The sequence below is a fragment of the Natator depressus genome, chromosome 8 (assembly GCF_965152275.1).
Source record: "Natator depressus isolate rNatDep1 chromosome 8, rNatDep2.hap1, whole genome shotgun sequence".
In the NCBI taxonomy this organism is placed as follows: domain Eukaryota; kingdom Metazoa; phylum Chordata; order Testudines; family Cheloniidae; genus Natator; species Natator depressus.
The window spans coordinates 19,610,622-19,631,803 of record NC_134241.1 but is presented as its reverse complement, the minus strand read 5'-3'; the positions used below and the strand labels follow the sequence as shown (position 1 = coordinate 19,631,803).

The 21,182-nt window shown below is 42.4% G+C and overlaps 1 long non-coding RNA gene across 1 annotated transcript in view; it reads left to right on the top strand.

Annotated features, from left to right (window-relative positions):
- LOC141992765 (uncharacterized) overlaps positions 1-21,182 on the top strand; it is a 250,341-nt gene that overhangs the window by 44,443 nt on the left and 184,716 nt on the right. The window lies entirely within an intron of this gene.

The window sequence follows — 21,182 nt, the reverse complement described above, 5'->3', positions numbered from 1 at the left end:
CAAGGAACTGCAGGCCACAAATTGTCCATTAAGGCTTCCCCCTCAACCCACAGGCTCTTGCAGTTTGAACCACAGAGGGGGATTAGAGAGCAGGGATGTGGTCACAATCTGCATGCTTTAGGATGTTTATCATCCTCTGGTTTAACCATCCATTTTTCACTCGATGCTAATGTTACTGGCCCAGGTGGGAGACTACAGGCCCACAGTGGTATTTCCGCTTTTATGATGTGTGCCCTTTTGAAGGGCAATTATGCCAGCTCTGTGCCATGAGTCAGTATATGGGTGTGTGCGGTACCGAAGCTTCATTTCTCAAACGCTGTGAGTCATTGTATTTCTGTCAGTTTGCTTGTGCAGCTCTTTCCTGTGCAGAAGAGCTTGCTAAGAAACAGAACTGGGTACAGGATTTTCAAACCATTTATTTTTTCTGAGTGGTGTTAATACTGTCCTTTTTCATGGAAAGACTGGCGCATGTGCACCACACAGACTGAAGCAAGGATGTTTACTGCAGAAAAATGGGACTGTCACATCATCAGTAACAGCAAAAATCTATGGTTTCAAGCCTGTCTGCTAAGGGGGTGCTAACCAAGGTAGCCATGGTGCACAGTCCTGGCCCTATCCCTGGCATGCTATTATTTACTATTACCCTTTCAGTCACCATAAATCTGAGCAGAAATGACTTAGTGAGGAAATGTTTAGGTTGGGATTATTGTATATGAAGTCCTTGCTGGGGCTTATAAATGCAACAAATTCTCTGAAATATAGTTTACAAAAAGAAAAATGGAGCCTTTATTGAAATACTCCACAATTCCCTAATTACTCTGCTACACCAGTGGCCCTAAGTGGTGGATAATAACATTTAAGAAACATTCTCTGTTCTGCCCTCTCATCCCTCCAAACTTACATCCTCTTAGGGGATTCAATTTAACAGCAGCTGCAAAGTAAAAGACTTGAATGAAATTAGGCTGGTTTATGAGACTACATGTAGCATTGCAACAAAAGGAGATGGCATGGTATATTTTCCTGGAGATTAATCCCCATCGCCTTGCGTTCGGTTACCATTAATCATAAATAGAGAGAGCTGATCAACCATTTCTTAGCAAAATTTCTTTGGACATTGAAAAACAACTACTGTCTCCAGATTGCATTGAATGTGTTCTCTTTCTCTCTGTCCCTCTCTCAAAGCCCTCCTGAAAAACTAACCCCTGGGCTACATCAGAACAATTTTGGAGACTTTTAATAGAGGGTCTGAAGAGGAATAAGAGTTTTAAGATTTTTTTTAAGTGATCCTTTATTTGGATGACTCCTAGTCCCTCATAACAGGAAAAGGTTTTGTTTGTTTTTAAATTGGCCCCGTACCTCCCAGACTAACTCATCTTGCGCTGTCTATTATTATCAGACAGGTTCTCTCCCTAAATCCTGGCTCAGACTCGGCAGCCAAGGACAGATTTTATGCTAATGTGTTAATGTTAATATCTCAGTGGAGCTCCGGGCAGCTGTGGTGCTATATATGTAAATATATATAAGGTGAGTGGAAGAAAAAAGTTCTGTCTTTTTCAAGTTTTGGAACAGGGCATAAACCACCCTGATAGCCAGTCTTTCTTCCCTAAGTCTTCCTGATATTTTTTTTTGTCTTGCATTAATAACACTAAGGGAAAGCAATAAGCAGATATTTAAAACCGGTTCATCTGTAACTCTCCCCTCCTTTTCATCATGATGACCCTTGTTAGTTATGCTGTGTTTAACATCCTCCTCTTCACCCCTGCCCCATCGCTTTGAAATATGGCCTACTAGGATCTGGGAATAAAACATGGAAAGTTTTTTCTGCTTTGACTTCTTGCCAAACCCATTAAAATATTCTCTGCACTGTCACAGCTTGTGCCACCTCCCAGGGGAGCTGGTTTAAAAGTAAATTACATGTAAGTGTTGGATGAAAGGAACTTCATTATCCTATTCTTCCTACACCAGCATTTCTTAAATTGCTTACTAGTGACAGAAGACAATTAGATGTGTTTTGAACTGAAAGGTAAAATGTATCTGTCATTCCCAGTAAACAACTATTACTTTTTTTGATATGCAAATAAACTCACTTGCTAAACCCGTTGGTGGAAAAATCAGCCATATTTACATGGGCCCATATGCAGTGAAGTGCTGAACATGTCCTGAAAAGGGCTGAGCACCCTTAATTACCACTGATGTTAACAGGAGTCGAATTCATTAAGCACCTCACAATGGCCAGTCCCATATGCTGACATGGCTTTGTGAAAAGTAAAGGTGGGTATGGGCGTGGGTGGGGGTGACCTGGGGGAAAAAGATGGAAATAAAAATTGGAAAATGCCATTGTTTGGTCTGTCACTGCCCATAATTGGGCATACTGCTTTCATCTGCATCCTCCAGTACAAATTTCAAAAGCTGCTTAGAACCTGATCCAAAGTCCACTGAAGTCAGTGGGAGCGTTTCCCCCTAACTTCAAAGGGACTTGGCTGGGCCTTTGGATTGTAAATTCTTTGGGGCAGCACTGAGAACAATGAAGCCCTGACCCTGGTGCTATGGTAATATAAATATTACGTAGTGATGATAATGATAAATGTTCATTTGAAATAGCTTTCATCAGCAGACAGAGAAAAGTGAGCAGGAGGGACACAGGTCCACACAAAAACATGTTAGCCTGGGGACTAGACACTTCTCAGCAATAAGTCTTGCCTGGTTTATTGCCTTTTGCTTCCAGTCATCAGGAAGGGTCTGATCCCATCCTCAGACAAAATGTTCATGGTCACAAGCTTAGTGCCACTTCTTTGCTCCTGACTGGAAAACCAAATAATGTGAATGAAAGAGAAAAATTAAAATTCAGTCTAAGAAGATAATTTCTGAGATGCACAATGGACCGTCACCCATTAGTGGCATGTTTGCGATCTTCATGTCTCTCCTTGTACGTGGACTGTGCGTTGAGATGACCACCTCAAAGCAATTAGCAAGGAAAAGATGACATTGAAAAATGTGCTTCACTCAAGGAAGCGACACCGTTGCAGGCAAGAAAAGAAGGGTAGGCTTCTGATGTGGGGCAGGCAGGGCAGAGAGTCAAGAGACTCCCAGGCTCTGGTCTGGGCTCTGTCGGTCTACCTGTGTAACCTCAGAAAGGAATTTGGGACTCAGTTCAGCAAAGCACTTAACCATGTAATTAAGTGCTCTGCTGAAGAGAGATGGACTTATGCATATGAGTAAATGCTTCACTGAATCCGAGCCATAAACCTCTCTGCATCTCCTTTCTTCATTAGTAAAATGGGAACAATAATACCTACCTTATAGGGACATTGGGAGGCTAAATTCACTGATGTTTGTAAAGCACTTTGAGATGTTTTCCCATAGCACCTTCCCTTCAAACAACTAGTACGTTGTATTGTATTCAACGGGGATAAAATATAATTTTTTTTTGAGTTTTCAAAATGCATTCACTTGACAGCTCTGCCACTGCACCTCCGTAAAGACAGGCTGCTCCCTGTATGCTCCATTCCTTTGAAATTTTCCTTGCTGCTGTGTTTTTATGGTGTGCACAAATGGCTGTAAAGGTGAACCCCACTTGTAACTCAAACCAGCATATGAACCCAGAATACACATCTCTACTTAGAAACAATCTATCCTGTTAGGTATGCATTAGACTGCAGTGTCTGGCATGGAAGTAAAAGGAGAGTGTGGAGGGAGAATGAATAAAGCTAATTTAGATAAAAAGCTATTTGTAAAATCTAAAACTTCCAAGTACAATGAGTGGAAAATCTTGAACATGATGATTATGCTGAATGTGTTCACTGAAGTATGTTAAACAGTCGCTTGATTAATTCCAATATCGTGCAACTTTTGATTTAAAGAATTAATAGTTGGCAAGAGAATATTGAGGGGTATTCAGTTTGCATTTTCTTGGCAATATTTGCACAAGACTTGCATAGAATATAACTCAACACCTAGAGCCACCATCAAATTCAGTGTAGCCTTTTCAATATCAGATTTTTTTGTCTGGATCCCCAGGAACACTCAAATAAATAAACAAAGGAGGAAGAGTGAGATAATTTATAAAGATTCATATCCATGTTGCACAGAAAGACAACCATCCTTTTCTTTTTTGCATCCTGGAATTGACTCAGCTCATGATTTTGGCTACATCTGGATGAATGAGAAATCTGTGTGGTTCTATGGATTGAGTGGGGTTCCTGAATTCTAATCCTGCTACTGCTACTCATTCCTGCTGTGATGTTAGGGGAGTCACAATTTCTCCGTGCCTCAGTTTCCCCATTTGTAATATAGGGATAGCACTTAGAACTGTGCAAATGACTGATTTTTCAGTTTGCTGGTTGTTCCAAACCATTGACAAAATTGTTTTGGGTCGAACTGAAACTAAAATATTTTTGATGAACTGAAATGTCAAAACATCCATTGCAGGTTGACTGAAATATTTTGTTCAACCTGAAATTAAACATTTTGTTTGGTTTCAGAGTAGCAGCCGTGTTAGTCTGTATTCGCAAAAAGAAAAGGAGTACTTGTGGCACCTTAGAGACTAACCAATTTATTTGAGCATGAGCTTTCGTGAGCTACAGCTCACTTCATCGGATGCATTGGTTCTTTTTGCACATTTTAAAACTTTTTTAAAATAACAAAATTGAAGTAAATTTCAAAATGAAAAGTAATTTCAAATCAAAATGAAAATGTTTTATTCTGAAAATGTTGAAACAAAACGTTTGGGTTTCACACACACACACACACACACACACACTCACACACTCTCACTCTCTCTCTCACACACACACACTCACACACTCTCACTCTCTCTCTCACACACACACACACTATACCAAAACATTTCATGAATCCACTGAACTGTTTCAGCAAATCCCCACCTCCTCCTTCCCCCACAAAAATATATATATTTCCTGGAACAGTTCAGTGGATTCATGAAATGTTTTGGTTGACCCAAATCTGAACTTTTCAGCCAACTTCCCTGCCCCTCAAAGAACTTTAGCTGAAAAATTTTGCTCAGCTCTAGCAGTAGTAATTACCAACCCAACAGGAGTGTTCGATAGAGTAACACAATATCTGGCCTTTGAAGATGCAGAGTATTAAGTATGTGGTAAATATTAATTATTAGGGGCTGGAAATGTCAAGGATTACAACAGAGAAGCTAAAATAACCTAAGAGGCACATTTAATTAATATTCCTTTTTTTCATTTCTCACTTCTTTTTCTTGTTGTATTTTTTCTAATTGTATATCTTAAGCTGTGAATTTCCTGACTTCTTTATATTATCCACCATACAGTTGCATTTCCTTTAGCTTTATTTTTACACACACACGTACTTGTCAAGGTGCGCTGTGGTGCTCAAACTGATATTGCACAAACCAGAAGTGAGATAGACATATGAGAAGGGATGGCAAATAGAGCTCGGTGAAGAGTTGATTGTTTGGTTCAGTGGCCGAACCAAAAAAATCCAAACATTTTCATTTTGAGTCCACTTGAAACAACAATTTTTCAGTTTTTCTCACCTAAATGGGGGGAAAAAAATGTTTTGGGTTGAACAAAATGCCTTGTTTTCTGGTGTTTTTTAACCTTTTATGTGTTTTGGGGTTAAATATAGAAAATTTCAAAACAAAATGTCATTTTGAAACTGTAAGAGGGTTGGACACCTCTTGAGCACCCGCTTGTGGCCAAAGATCACTCAGGGATGTCTCTGCTTCTGTTTCCCCCTCTTCAGGGCTGCTTACATAGATTCTACATGCTTTTTTCAATGATCAAAACACCCTCCTTGGGGTCTGGATTTATTCACAGAAAACAAACACAAAATAAAACTCAAAGTCCCAAATTAAAGTCCAACAAACAAATGTTTGTCTTCCTACTTCCAGGCCTCCCTGCTGGGAGATCTTTTCAGCCCCTTCAGTTTGTACCCATGCTGCTTGGTGTTTTTTTTATTTTTTATTTTTTTGCAGTCAAACATAACTTCCCTGCCTGCAGAGTTTTTACACTCTTTCCCCTTCTTTATTATGGTCTCTCCTATCTTAGCAGGCTACTCCCAGCTTCTACTCTTCTTAAGGTATGATTACACTACCCAAAAAAAAAAAAAAAAAAAAAAAAGCAACAACCCAAAACCCTGTGGCAGTGAGTCTCAGAGCCTGGGACAACAGACTCTGGCTTATGGGGCTCCTACTATGGTAACAAAAACAGCCATGTATATGGTCTGGCTCGCTCTGGAGCTCGGGCATTGAAGCCCCCTGGGCTCTGAGACTCGCTGTTGTTTTTTTTTTTTTTTGCTGTGTAGACATACTCTTAGTCCCGAATCCCAGGACTGTTCTGAAGCCTGATCATGCCTAGCCATTTCTACTCTTGCTGGGCATCCCCCCCTTACTGCAACTTCCATTGCTCTTTACTCAATCCCTCTCAGGTGGTGTCCTTTCAGTCCTCAGGGCTAGGTAGTCTCAGGCCCTCCAGCCCTTAGAGGCAAGCCATCCTGTAAATGAAAGGTTGAAAAGTTTCATTTTAAAAATGTTGAAATGAAACATTTTGATTTTTCAGAATTCATCCTCCCCCGCCCCCCATTTTTTTTTTGGTCTAGAATTATTTGCTGACTTTGACCTGAATTCATGAACAGCTTTGGTCAACCAGTAACTGCATTTTTATTTTTGAGAATAAACTATATGGAAAGGTTTTTGTGATTCGATCCTTATCATGCTGTGCCTTCACAAGAACTATTCCTCCAATACATGAATCCTTTCATGAATCCAACTTAAGATCCTTTGAGTAAACTGCATGTATCTTCTGTTGCTAAAAGTCTGCTCAGTACAAGTTTATCAGTTTTGAACTCAATTTCCTTAATTAAATGAATCACTGACTTTTTTTTTGCCCAGCAATAATTGCAAATGGGTCAACAATTTTATCATCTGTTTTTAATATTTTGCTGAATGTGTTTAGGGATCAACTACTACCATTGGCTAGAGCTAAGCAAAAGGCTTTGACGCACCGTCTACCCCCAGTTACACACTCTCTTTCTCCCCTGTTATTTCAGTCATTAGCATTTCTTGAACAGTCTGCCAGTCGTCGAGTGTTTTTATGAAATGCACATATCAGGAAGCAGAATAATGAGAATAAATTCATTTTCACTTGTGGCCTGAACCTAGGATTTAGACTCAGGTCTTCATAGATGAAAGGCCTTTGTGTTACCACTCTAACATATAGGTCCTATTATAGTGTTGAAGGGGAAAGAAAAAAGCCCAACCACCCATTTTCCCATATATATAAGCAAGTCTTGGACTCTTTTATCTGAACCCAACTTTCCCCACAATTTGGCAGTTTGGATGAAATAAATCCAGAACACAAATAAATCCCAGTTTTTTCATTTTGCAAACCCAATGCCTAGTCTCCTTGGTCTATTGAGAGCAAAGCTGGGCAAATACTGCAAACAGTATTCTGCAAATATCTAGTTGAATCTTTAAATGAATACACTCTGTGTGTATGTGTGTGTGTGCGCGCGTGTGTGCCCCTTTTTGTTTTTCTTTCCACAAATATTTTAGCAGTGTTTTGTGTGCAAAGAGTGACTTTTAAGCCAGTACTGGAGAATATTCATGGATGGTGAATGTTAAAATCATAAATGCGAACATTTGTACCAGAAACCTGAGTTAGGATTAGCCAGTCAGGAAACAGAAAGCTACCAAGTGATTTAATGATCTGTCAGAACTAACCCCACAGCTTGATATTTTGACTACCAAATATATACAACGAGCTGCTCATCATGACCAATCTACAGTCCAGGAACAACTAGTAGAAATTACCCAGTGATGATTACAGCTACAAAATGGCAATGCTGATTTTTTTTTTATTGTAGACTTCACCTTTACATTTCAAAAAATGTTTTCTGCGTGCAGAGTTCGGCAGCCATTTTGAAGAGAATTTCTGCAGCGTGTTATGGAGGAGACACACAGGCTGTCTTGGGGAGACTCGACTTTCGTTCTTTCCGGTTGGTTGTTTCTCTAGTCAAAAAGCCATGTGCCAACTTGGGTTTATGTAATGAAGATGTACAAATTTAGCATCCTGCATACATTGGAGAGACTTGTTAACTGCTTGAATAAAACTCCTGAACAATATGAAAGGCTAAATATTAGGCTGTGCACATTGCACACAACCCTGAACTATGTCTACATTGCACAGCACTGGGGGTGGTGCGTAGGGTACAGGTAACAGTGAAAGGCAGGCTGCGTCTACACTGCAGCGTGTAGCGTCACATCAGTGACAGCCTCTGGCAGGGGGAGGCAGCGGAGAAAGGCTCCAGCAATGGGGAGCTGCCAAAGCTTTTCCCTGAGGCTTTCCCCCTGCCAGAGCCTTTTGCTTCTGCTGGAGTCTTCCCCTGCAGCGAGGAAAGGCTCCGGCAGCTCAGCTACCTGTGGTGGGGGAAAGGATCCAGCAGCGGGGAGCTGCTGGAGCCTTTTTCTGATGGCTTCCCCCACTGCTAGAGTCTTTCCTCACTGCTGGAGCCTTTCCTGGGGAGGGTGGTGCTAAGATTCCAGCAGCAGGACACAACTGCTAAAAATAGCAGTGTAGACAGGGGAGGCACTGTTTGGATATGCAGAGAGCAGTAGAGGGTTTATACCCTCAGGGTTCAGGCATAGCTTTACTCGCCTAAGCAGTGCCTTGCCATCTACACTGCTATTTAAACCTGTGCTAAGGGGGTGTGCAGAGTGTACTCTACATGCTGCCGGGAGCAGCGTGCATTGTAGACGTATTCTAAGAAGCTGTAAGCCTCTGAGGGAGACTGGGAATGGGGGATGTCTCTCGGAGCGCCCTGGCATGCCTGGGGAGCACTTCTGCTGCTGCATCTCATCTGGTGGGTGCAGCACACTCCATCACTGGGGCACGGGACCTGCTATGAATTTGCTACCAATCGTTTGCTCAGCTGTGCATGGAAAAGATGCGGCTGAAAGCCTATTCCGTTATCTGTGCTGTACACAGCCTAATTGCTCTGCCTGGTTGAGTATTCCTTCTCCTTTTCCCACCACAAAGCGCGCACACATATAAAGACACTAACTTTCTGGAGGGTGGCAGGACTGGTTTTTAAAAAAAAATAAAACAGCAGAACTGTAACTAACAATGAACTGGCTGGATCTTTGTGTTCGAAAGGCTTCCCGTGGAATCTAATTAATCCCATTGTTGATGCTAATGTGGCTCTTTTTCAAGACTTAGAATTTGATGCTCCAAGCAAATTTCCCTTTGATCTTTAGCGCTGAGAAGATTATTGAGGTTTTTGTCAAGTGCTTTTGGATGCTTGTGGCTCATGTTTAGAGTGGGGCTGGGCTAAACGGGAGGTCGCCAAGAATACCATGCTTTTGTGTTGGGAGGAAAAGAGAGCTGGGATGGTGGGAGGGTTCTGTTAGCAGTGGCTGGCTGGAGCTCAGCATGGATCCTGCTGGCTGTCTAAGGGAAAAATTTTTAGGGGTTAATCTACTAATGCTGACACCTCGGGACCATGAAAGTGGTGAAAAACCCAATAGAGCATGTGCCAGCCTTGTGGCTCCACGGTTTTGTCAACAGCCCAAGTCCTCCCCCATCCAATGTCCTGATGGCCCCTGCAGAGCTTCCCTTAGCAGATGAACTGCAGAAAACCAATCCACCCCACTTCCTGTTGTTGATATTTTTTCTACCACCTCCCTTGCTACTGATGAAAACTTTCTGACCCCTACCCCAGTAATAATCACTGCCCTGATCTGCCCACCTGAGTAGCTAAACCCCTTCTACACCCACCTAATAACATGTGTCCTTGATCTTCCTCCTCGCCAAAATAGCTTTCCTCTAGATGTGCTGTGCAGGTTTTAGGCAGCTGCCCAATAGGCCTTACTTTGCCCAGAGCCCATGAAAACCTTGTGCGGTCCCTGCTCAGCTGCATAACATGAAGAACACACGGACATGGTGAATCCAGCCATCAGCCTGGGCCTGGTGGAATCCACTGATTCGTTAAGTCAGCACTTTCATCTGACCGCTAGTTGTAAGATGCCACCCTCCTTGGATGTTTGAAGAAAAATCTTGACACATCATGCTGCGCAGCCTGGGAGCAGGGAGCTTTCATTGCAGTGGCTAGGGGAAATAGAATATGTAAGGCCAGCTTAGAAACAGAGAGAGTAAGGCAGTAGTATGTATTAGAGACAGCATGACTGTCAGAAAGGTCTGGAAAAGGAAGAGCTGAGAGGGTATTTGTGTTTTCCCAGCTCGGCTCTCGCTAGCCTAGCACTAATTCAAAGCAAGATTTCAATGGAATGAAAAGTGTGCTACGGTCTGCAGACTATATGAGCCTTCATGATGGGAAAAGATGAAAGTGCGACATGGGACTTTCTGGCAAGACAGTGCCTGCAGGGCCAGGAACTTCTGGGGTCTATTCCTGACTTGTCCCTTGACTTACTGTGTGACTTAGAGCAAGTCACATTGCCTTTTTGTGCCTTAGTTTCCCTATCTGTAAAATGGGGATAATACTTATTGATTAGTTAACACTTTGTAGCTATAAGGCATTTACTCTGTGTGTGTGTGTGTGTGTGTGTGTGTGTGTGTGTTCATGTACACACACACACATGTAGTTATTAGATACTTTAAAAAAAGCCATCTCCCCTCTATCCATAGTTGCAAAATCTTTCAAGATCACAGCCTGTTCATTATGCGAGTAGATGTCAGTTCTCTGCACTCTTACCTTGGGGCTGGGGAGTTTGAATCCCACAGAAAGACGTGAGTAGTGGATCCCAGATGTTTACTACCCTGGAAAATGTATCACCCAAAATTTGCCAGCCATTTGACTGCCAAAAACCAGGTTGCAAGGGCTCTACCTGGCATCTCTTTGTTGCCTGAATGAAAGGGTTAATGATGGAATGCTCTGGTTTTTCCCTGCTGTTTTTAGAGGATCGTCTCTTCTCTTGTTCCATTTCTAGAGGTGTGATCTCCCATGCTCTGTTCCATCCCATGGTGTCAGTCACTCAGCTCTCTTCTGCAGGTTCTCTGGGCAGAACCATGTGATGGACTGTAGGATGGTGGTCGGGATATCCTGGAGGGCATTGTTCTTAAAGGGCTTAACTGCTGTGCATTGGCTAAATGATCAAAGATGTGACCGGTATTACAAGGTTGGGGCACTGAGAGAAATTTACTTCTTTCGTTATATTGTGGATTTTACCTGCCAAAAAATAAGCACTTTATATCACCTGCAGCCCCCACTGACAGCAAATTCTGTCTCATATTACTCAGACCCATATGGTGATTCTCTATTTCACTTCCACCCAACTTCACTATCAAGGGCCAGATCCTGGCCCAGATCCATCCTTTTTTTCTTTTCTCCGCTGTTGCAGTGCAAACAGGGCAGCCAAGAATTTTTCTGGTTTAGGGGGAATCCCCAGCAGATTTACAGCCAGTGCAAACTGCCTCTGCTTCCAGACTTAGGGTGCATCCCTTCAGGCATGGCCTTGGAGGGCATAGAGCTGGTATACACTCTGCTTCATCAATTTCTGGCCAGTGGAGTGGTCCCTAGAGAAATGCAGCAACTGATGTAATGTAAAGCAGCCTTAGGCTGCTACAGGTTATATCAGGCTGAGAATCAGGGGAGCAGAAATATGGTTTAGGGCACCACTTCCCAACCAGCTCGTATCCTGCTCTGAGTACACCTTGGCGAGACATGTACATGGCCTCACAATTCATTTTGTCACAGATCTGTCTGTTCCACCGTGTCAGAGGTTTGGGAATGGTCAAAAGAAGCTGGTGTCATCTGAACTTAAGCATTGACCAACGCCGGCATACAGCAGTGGGGTCATACTGTTTGTGTCTCAAAATAGGAGAAGAGATGTACCAGCCTGGAACAGCTAAGCCAGGTCCCAGAGCTGGTAATGCATTTAGTGTGAGGACAGAGGATTGAAGTGGCTCAGAGACTAAGTTGGAAAGGGTTGTTTCCTGCCCGTCAGTACAGAGCAGCACCGGTATCAGCCTGGCCCTTCCAGTGTTATGGCTGCAGCTTGTGCTACCTGTAGAAGGAAGAGGGGAAGTGGTGGCTTGAAGAAGGAATGAGTTGGACATCCTCAGGAACACACATGGGGCCGCTTTTCTGGAGCGGGGTGGTGAGTGGGAGAGAAACCACAATAATGTCTGGGCAGTGCAGGATCAGAGGGAAAAGGCTTTCCCTTCCCACCGTTTCCAATGTCAGGTTTGTCTTGTCTGTCTTGACAGAGGTGGGAGGGATCAGTATGTATAATTCATCCTTCTTGCCAGAAAAGTCAGAGAGATGTGATGTCAAACAGCTTTGCAGAAATGAATTGGTGGAGCGGGCTGAGCAAGAGGAGCTGCAGAGCTACTCTATGAATTAGTTTATCAAGAGTGCAAAGGGCTGACATCTGAAAAAACGCACAATGTCAAAAGACCACCGTGAATACACAACATTTACACTATAAAGACGGCGCTTTTTATGATTAATATACAGGCACAGCCGGCTGGCTGCCTTATAGACTGTATAATCCTTCACAGGCTCAGTGGTTTAACCCTATATGGACCATGGCTTTTAGCACTGCATCTGCCCCTTTTTAAGTTATTACTCATGATCCTGGATATATTGAAACATTCAAATAGTGTCTAAATTTGTGCTGCATTGTATGGACAAGCCATGTTCCCAATCCTGGAGATCTTGAAATCTACATTAGACCAGACAAACACACAAGACAGACAAAAGGCAGCAGTTCAGGAGAGGCATTTATTATTGATGAGAAGAAGGGAGAAGGGACTGTTTTAAGAGATGGGATTCAAGGAAGGCCGTAAGGAAAAGAAAGATGGTGCTTGGTACATGAGATACATCACTGGATTGGATTTTGGGGCTAACTTTGCTAAGAGTTCACGTATCATGCTTCTCAAAAGGTTATAGTGAAGGGGGCTGCAAAGGTTTTAAAAGCCTGGCGAAAATTAGGTTTGCCGTGAAAAAGCAGCAATAAGTCACTCTGAGGGAAGGTGGGTATGTGCCAGTTCTTTGCTGCCAGGGAGTTCAACTCTGTAGCTGAACCTATCTCTCTCAGAAATCATCCTGTTCTGGTAACATCGCAAAGGCAGAATGTGGGGGTGAGGTTGGATAGCATGACCTCTTTAACTAACTAGGTGGTGATCTTGATGTTTGGTTTGGCGGCATGATGGGCAGAGGCAGGGAGGTCACTCCAAGGAACATGGCACACAAAATGGGCTTCGTCTAAAGAATGCTGATGCTATTGATGCAAAAAGTTGCTCCATAAGTGATCAGAGCTTAAGCTGAGACGTGACTGGTGGTAACTGATGAGTTGCCCCCGTCCTCATCTTTTCATAATCAAAAGGGTTAAAGTCATCCCTGGTGGAAATCCATTGATGTGAATATTTGTTTGGTCCAAAGACAGTAGTTTAATAAACATACAGCCATGACAGAGAAGCTGGGGGACCCCCTCCTTGCTAAATGGTCTAGCATGTGAGCCCCGTTTAATGGAAGATGACATTAGTTCCCTCGCTAAGGAAGAATCCAGGAAAAGCAGTGTGAAAAAAGTTTACATCAGCAACAATTCTGAGCTGGTGAGTAGCAAAGGATTTCTGGTTCTCCCACCATTTTGTTTTGACTCTTTCCACTAAAGGGAATTCTTCATTTCTTAAAAAAAAAAAAATTGATTTTGCTGGAAAATGCATGAAGTGTTGTGGGAAATGCTGCCAGGGTTTTCTCTGCCAACCATCCCAGACCGTGGGTGGAAATGGTGACATTTGGGCCTAGCTCAGACATGAAAATCAGCTTTGCAGACATAATAATGGGAAAAGGTCCTGCTCCTGTTGACTTCACTGGGACCAGGCTTGGCTGCTCGGCACTCTCACAGTAGGTTACACGTTCAACATGCAGTACAAGCATTATTCCTCACAACAGCCCCAAAGGATAATAGGGGAATCAATAATGTGGTTATCCCAGCAATAGAGAGGATAAGGTTAGGACCTTCAAAGGCATCCAAGGGAGTTAAGCACCCAACTCCCATTGAATTGGGCACCTAATTCCCTCAGACTATTTTGAAAATCCCAGCCTAAGTGATTTGGATAAGGCCACTCAACAAGCCAGTGTGATAAAACAGGTTAAAATTCACAAGGGGCCTGACTCACAGCCCTGTGCTCCTTCTACTAGACTCTACCGCTTCTCAGTGAATTAATGTAGTTGATTGCTTGGGTTTTTTTAAAACAGCCTTTCTACACGCAGAAGCTATTTAAGACTTACACTTGTAATGCCTTTTCCAGGGACATTTATCCTACTTTTCAGGTCCTCTTTCATGCCTTTATTTGAAATTCCTTGCCAAGGTTTTTAATGTTCAGAAGCTGACTGCTGATTTGTGTTATATAAGCACCCTGTGAAAGGTAGAACCTGTGCATTGAAGTGACTGATCAAATGGGCTCTTTAGAGTTGATTAATAAGCAATATGGCCAGAGCACTTCCCTCAAGTACAAAAAACACAAACAAAATACAAGAACCCAGGCCATTGTATCCAATAGCACCTGCTGATGGAATTCAATTGGTTTCCATTGGGCTGTAACAAAAATCTTTTTTTTTTAAATCTGCTCCCCTGTTCCTTTCCTAAAGAAACCCAATTTCACAAACAGCGCATAAGCAATTTAAGTCAATAAATATATTCTTTTTTTCATGGTGCGTAATAATGGCTTCTCCAAGAAGCTACCCTGGCTTGCTGACTCAAGGTCCTGGATAACTAACAACTGCCATGCTTCAGGCAGTCAGTTTCTTACATACCCAGTTGAATCATTACTGTGTTTAATGTAATGAATCCTCTATTGGTTAGGAATAGCTAACTCCTGATGAGCTTCATCATGAGCAGCCTCAATGCATATTGAGGAGAGGAACATTCAAAAGGCCTCAGTATATCACAAGATGTTTCAGCATGGAAGACGTGATTTGGAGTTTTCACTAGTGGGTTTCATTATCTTATCAGCCAGCAATGGCTGCAGTTATGTTCCAAACTTACAGAGAGGAGGTGAGGGAGGAGGAAATCGAAGCAAAGAGAGAGGAGTTTTAGTTTTACGTATTTGCAGTATTAAAGGACATGAGGACATTAAATTCTCCTCTGCTGTGCTTTAGAGAAAGACCTTTCTGCAGCAACCTGTCTATTCATATGAATTAGGATGGACCAAGAAATCTACAGCTGGGAGTAATGAGATGGAGTTGAGCAAAGATGAAATTTAGGTGGGACACTGGCAAATATTTAGGCTTGACTTGGCCACCCTTACTGATGCTGGTTTCAACAGGTCAACACATGCAGTAAGGTGCCACTTAATGAGATAAAGGTAGTTCTGGTAGGCCTTTAAACATTAAAACCAACTGACTGTAGAATAGTCGTGGAATCCCCATGGTTATAAGTCAGTTGCATCCCTTGTAGTAGAGAAGAATGAAAACTCAGTTGTCAAGAACACAAAGGAAGTTCTTCACTCAGGCTGCTGGACACCGAAAGACCCTGTAGACTACCCTGTCTCTTTACAGACTGACTACACACAGTTTGTGCTACCTGTTGTCACCACACACTCTCCCTGACTCCTCATGAAAGGGACTGTGAATTGCTGACAACTACATGGACTGGGCTAAGCTGGCATGGGGGGATGTTCCTCCATTTGCAGCATCAAGAAAGACTTGATCTACACAACAGGTATTTTTGAATCTCTAAGACTTGATCCTGTGATTCAATGATCGGTGGGTGGGAGTTTCTCAGGATGACTGACTAGACCATATTTTGTGTGTTTATGCTTTCTGTCTCTAGTCCCAGGGTCCTTTGCTCTGGTTTTTTTCCACTCTGCTTTGAAACCAGAAGCCTCTGACTGACAGTAACTTCCTTTAGCCTTTAGACTCCATGACTAACTTTAAATTGCATCTGATTCCAGAACGTTAATATGTCAGTGGATGGTGACATTTACTTCTACTTGGAACCTGTCACCTCTTCACATTTACTTTGGCCTAGTCCACAAGGACATAAGCACAACACTTGTACAGAGTTAATACAGGAGGGGTATATGGCAGATGACAAGATGGACAGCATGTCAGAACAGTGCAGTCTGCGCCACCACCCTTTTATGAACAGTGGTGACACTTGTCTCATAGAGAAGAGAATTAGAAGAAGCCTATCCCCATACAGCGTATATCAGTGTGCATAAATAAATCCCAGGAATGGGAGCTTTGTCAATCCAGTTGACAAAGTTCATGGCCTTTTAGATAAAAAACCCAGCCAAAAGCACATTTTTCTCTGTTCCTTTTTTTCATCATTAGACTTGATAGCTTGGTGATATACAACAAGTCAGTAAGATGAAGGCCCCCAGTAGAAGGAAAACTCAGACAAGGACCATAGAATCTTTTTCTCTTTCCCCCATTCCAACTCTTTTTTATAAAAACATATTTTTTGGCTCAGCCAACAATATCTACCTTGAAATACAGAAACTTGGTCTCTAGAGGAGAGCAAGCTCTCTAGTCCTTTTACAGTAAAAACTACCACCTACCAAACCTTTATTTATATTTAGGGGCATCTTGGGCACAGGAAAAATCCTGGGTTATGAGTGTGTATATGATTAGGTCAGTGGAGAAAGATGATAGGTGATAGCCAGAAAGAGTAGTATAAAATATATTTTGGTTGTAGATTCAGGCACTGGGAACAGGCCTTGGAATTAAAAGTGGTTACTCATTGGCATACTTCCAAGTGCAGAACAAGACACACGAAAGATACAAGATTATAAATAGTACCGGTAGTTTAATGGAGTGGATTTCTTTAGCAAAGTACAATATAACATTTTGGTAACCTCTGTTTCATGATTCTGCAGTGCTGATATACGCAATTTTCAGCCTGATACAAGTGAGATATTTTGTGTGAAGTGGAGGTACTGGGTCTTGAGCAGGAAGGAGGAATAGCTTATGGTGAATCTGCCATCTCTTACTAGCCCTGGCTGTAACTGATAGAAGCTAAAGACTCTTATGCAATACACTGTTACTGGCACAATATTTTAAAAGCATGTGCTGGCTCTTCTCTATACTTTTGGTCTCTAGCCCACTTCAAAAGGCACTGATGTAGCTGTAGCCACATGGACCAAAGCCACTATAAATGTCCTAGTGTCTTTATAAATGAAAGCACTGAATCCCAGCTGAAGCGGGCCTCGTTACCATAGCATCTGAACATTTCACCATCTTTACTGGATTTGATTCTCACGATATGCCTGTGAAGTACAAAAGCATTATTCCCATTTTACAGATGGGGAACATAAAGTCCATTAAATGACTTGCCCAAGGTCACACGGTAAACCTGTGACCAAGCTGAGCATTGAACTTGAGATTTCTTAAGTGACAGTCCAGTGCCCTTTCCACAAACCATCCTTCTTGTGGCCACTGGGGGGAGCATTGTACGTGGTAGGAAACCTATTTAAAAAACTAGACCATGGTGTATTTTAAAGGTTTGTTTAAACACTCATTATTTAAAAGGAGAGCCTTGTATGCAAATATAAAAGATCTCCTTGATCCTGCTGCAATCTGTAGGAAAATAATAGCATCTGACAGATGACCTAGTTTACATTCTGCTTACTTTGCAGCAAGTAACAGCTGTACGAGAACAGTGTGTGCTGAACATTGCTGCTGCTTCTCCCCTTTGGTGCAAGTAACAAAGGGAAAACTATTAATTCTGCAAATACAGGGTGTTCCCGCTCCACAGATAAATGAAGTCTGCAGACTAGATATTGTCAACCTTTGCAGAGGTGTCTAACTGCATTGTGCTTGTACAATGTCATTAAAAGCTCTTGTCATGTCCCAATACGCTGTGGTTAGAGAGAGGGCAAAGATCTTAGGTGGAAAGCCTCTGAGGTGCGAAGCAGCTACCATGAACATCTCAGCACCCACTGGGAGCTGAAAGTGTTGAGCCTTTCCCAGAATCAGGGTCTTAGAAGACCTTGCAGAATCTGGTCTTAGAAATGCCTTTGACTTTGTCCAGTATGATCCCATTTAACATGGATCTGTGGCTGTATTCGTTAACTATCCCTGGACATTTTATGTACTGACAATAAGGAAAAATTAGGTACCTACAATTTCTGCTAATACAATATTTTAGACTTTAATTCATTTTTTTTTTTAGTTGATTGCTGTTGCCACAGGGGCTCCTGTGCTTAGGGTTCTTTGTAGATTTGTATTCTCCTGAAATGCTGTGAAAGTAGTGGCTTATTAATACTCTATATTAAAGTCTTCTAGAATCAAATCTTTTCTAATTAGTAATGTTTGAGTGCCTTTTCTATTATTCATTAGGGGAGAAGAAATGGGTTAGTCCTTCACAGCCTCTTGCAGAGTGCAGAGTTATTGAGGTTACTCTGCTACAATTCAGGCGGCTCCAACTGCAGTGGTAAATTTCCACTCAGATTTTGCTGAGAAATGTGCGTGTGTGTGCGTGTGCGTGCACGCTTGTGCTCCTAATTCCTTTTGCATACACACTCCTCTTTGCCCACTGGCCACAAACACACCTGCCTCTTCAGACACATTAAAACAAACATATTCAGACTCTGTCTCACCCCTGCACACACCAACATTCATGCACACACATGGTATTTCACACACATAATACATGCTCTTCCTCAGACACATGGTGGAGTCCCACAAACGCACACACGCTCTAAACACACAGATTTAAATACGCACACAAATATCCACTTTCACCCTCGTACCCAACACACACACCACACACATCCCTTGATTTGGTACAGGAAATTTATTTCTTATTTCATTTCACAGGTAACAGGTGTTTTATCAGGGGAGGATGTATTAAAAAGAAATTAAGGGTTGTAATAAGTGCTATGAATATCAGGCTTTTGACAGGCAAAATAAAATATTTAGGCTCAGGACCCTAAACCTAATTCCCATTCCATCCATAGCTAAACAGCAGCTAAAACAATCCATTTATGCCAGTAGATCTATTCTTGTCCTTACTGCTCACAATCATAGTCTGTCTGAGGAGTTTTCAACACTCTGTAGGTTTAGAGAAAGGGGAAGGAGGTCAGACAGGATGTAGTCAGATGTCGTCTTCTCAGCTCATGTATCACATATAGTCCCAGACAGACCTGATGAAAAGCAAAAGAGGGGGGAAAGTTCCTCTCTTGGCAAAGATGAATAAATTGTTTCTGATGCCTTCAGTCTTCAGATTCTAGCTTACTGGCAGAAGCAATCCACAGGGATAAGCAACAGAAGCAACTGTTATGGGCCCCAGAATTCTTTCTTCCTATAAGGTCAAATGTGATTTAGGGTAAGCTTTCTGGTTCAGAGGAGACAGGTTGTGGGAGAAGTTAATAAATATGTACTTTTTCTTTTCAAAGCTGGGGATTTTCTGCCATTATCTGTTTATATCTATTCAGAGTGCTTCCCTGCTCAGAACTGGAAACTGGGCTGTGTTCAAGCATTTGTAATGCAAAGGATCTCTGGAGACTTTATGAATGGGGCGCTTGCCCTTTTTACTTGAGAAATAACATCCTAGGTGAATTTTATTATGGGTGAATACAACACTGGTGCTATGTGATGGATGGGGAGGACGTCCACCTGGAATATCTGCTAGGTGTAGCACTTGTGCAACGCATCCTGCCTTCCACAGCTGCCTTCGACTGAAACCGGCACATCATCATCTTCTCCTCCCGGGCAGCCTGATCCCAAATCTGTTGAAGTGAACAGGAATCTCTTGACTGACTTCAGTGGGCTTTGGCTCAAACCCTGGGAGCTTAAGGCTGAGCCAAAGCTTGTTAAAGTCAATTGAAAACAGATCTAGTTGTGAATTTTTGACAAAATGTTTTTTCTTTGGAAAAATGCTGCTTTGCTGAGGTTGTAATTTTTTGAAGGAAGGTGAAGGTTTCGACAAATTTCCTGTTTTGAAGAAAACGTTTTTTAAAAAGTTTTTGAAATTGTTGAAATTTCCCATTTCTTCATTTTCAAATTGAAAACCCTATTTTTTGGGTTTGAAACAACTTTTCAAATGTAAGTTTGTAGTTAAATCAACACCAAACAGTTTGAAATGATCAAAACAAAATAATTTGACCCAAAATAAAATTTCTTTGGATTTTTAGTTTGTGAAAATTTTCCAGATTTCAAATTTTTGTCCAATTTGGGATGGGGAGGGGCATTTTTCAAAGTCTTGAAAATGTTCACGAGCTGAGAAAACCATTTTCCTCCCGGCTCTAATTGAGAGACTCCCATTGACTTCAATGGGCTTTGGATAAGACCCTTAGGTTATGCACACGTCAAGGAACACATTTTATTCAATACTTAATTAACTCCATGTTACACTCTCTGTTGCAGAGAACAACCCTTAGAAAGCTTGAAAATGAAATCAGTTTCCTTAACAACATATGCGTGTACAACATATGCTTGCAAAGAGAACACCAGCTTGTTGGGGTAGGGTTGCTCATGGCCACTGGCCTTGCACATGAGAGTTTATTAAGTGTGCTGGAGTGTGTAAAACCTCACAATGGCAGTGACAGAGCTAAGGGAAGCCAAAGAGCCCAATCAGCCCATTCTGTGCCCCCTGCCCCCAACAGGTAATTAAGGATTACACTCAGCTGAGTAGAACTAGACTGGCTGGGGAGGACTGCAGGCCAATAGAGGGAGAAGATCCAGGAGAGAGGTAATTGCAAGTTTCCTCTCTGGGAAGGGACGCAGAGGTATCTGCAGGAAGGAGCTTGTACCCTGGGACTGAATTTGAAGGAAGAGGGCAGCTGGGGAGAAGAAAACTCCTAAAACAGGCCCGGGAGAGGAGAGACTCCAAGGAAAAAAGCCATGGGGGTCAGTGGCTTAGGAAGAGCTGGGCCCCAGGGAGAAAGCCCTGGGAAGCAGCGCTCTGTAATAGAGCGAAGAAGAACTTGGCAGAGCCTGGAAGATGAGTGAAGAATCAGTGTAAGATTGACTGTAGGAAGGCTGGAAGAACTTTGGTCTTTTGATTTCTGAGTTGGGACATTGTTACCCCAGAAAGGGTGGAACTCTCACTGTGACCTGTCTGGAGGCCTATGTCACCTCACAGACCACCAAAGTCCGGAAGAGGAGGGTGAGGCAGAGAGGCTTCAATGCTAGATCTTGCTATGAGGAGATGCTCTGGCATGGTGAAATAATGGTAGTAAGTCAATTGCTATAACCCTCCCTTCACCCTCATTTGATGGGTCCTA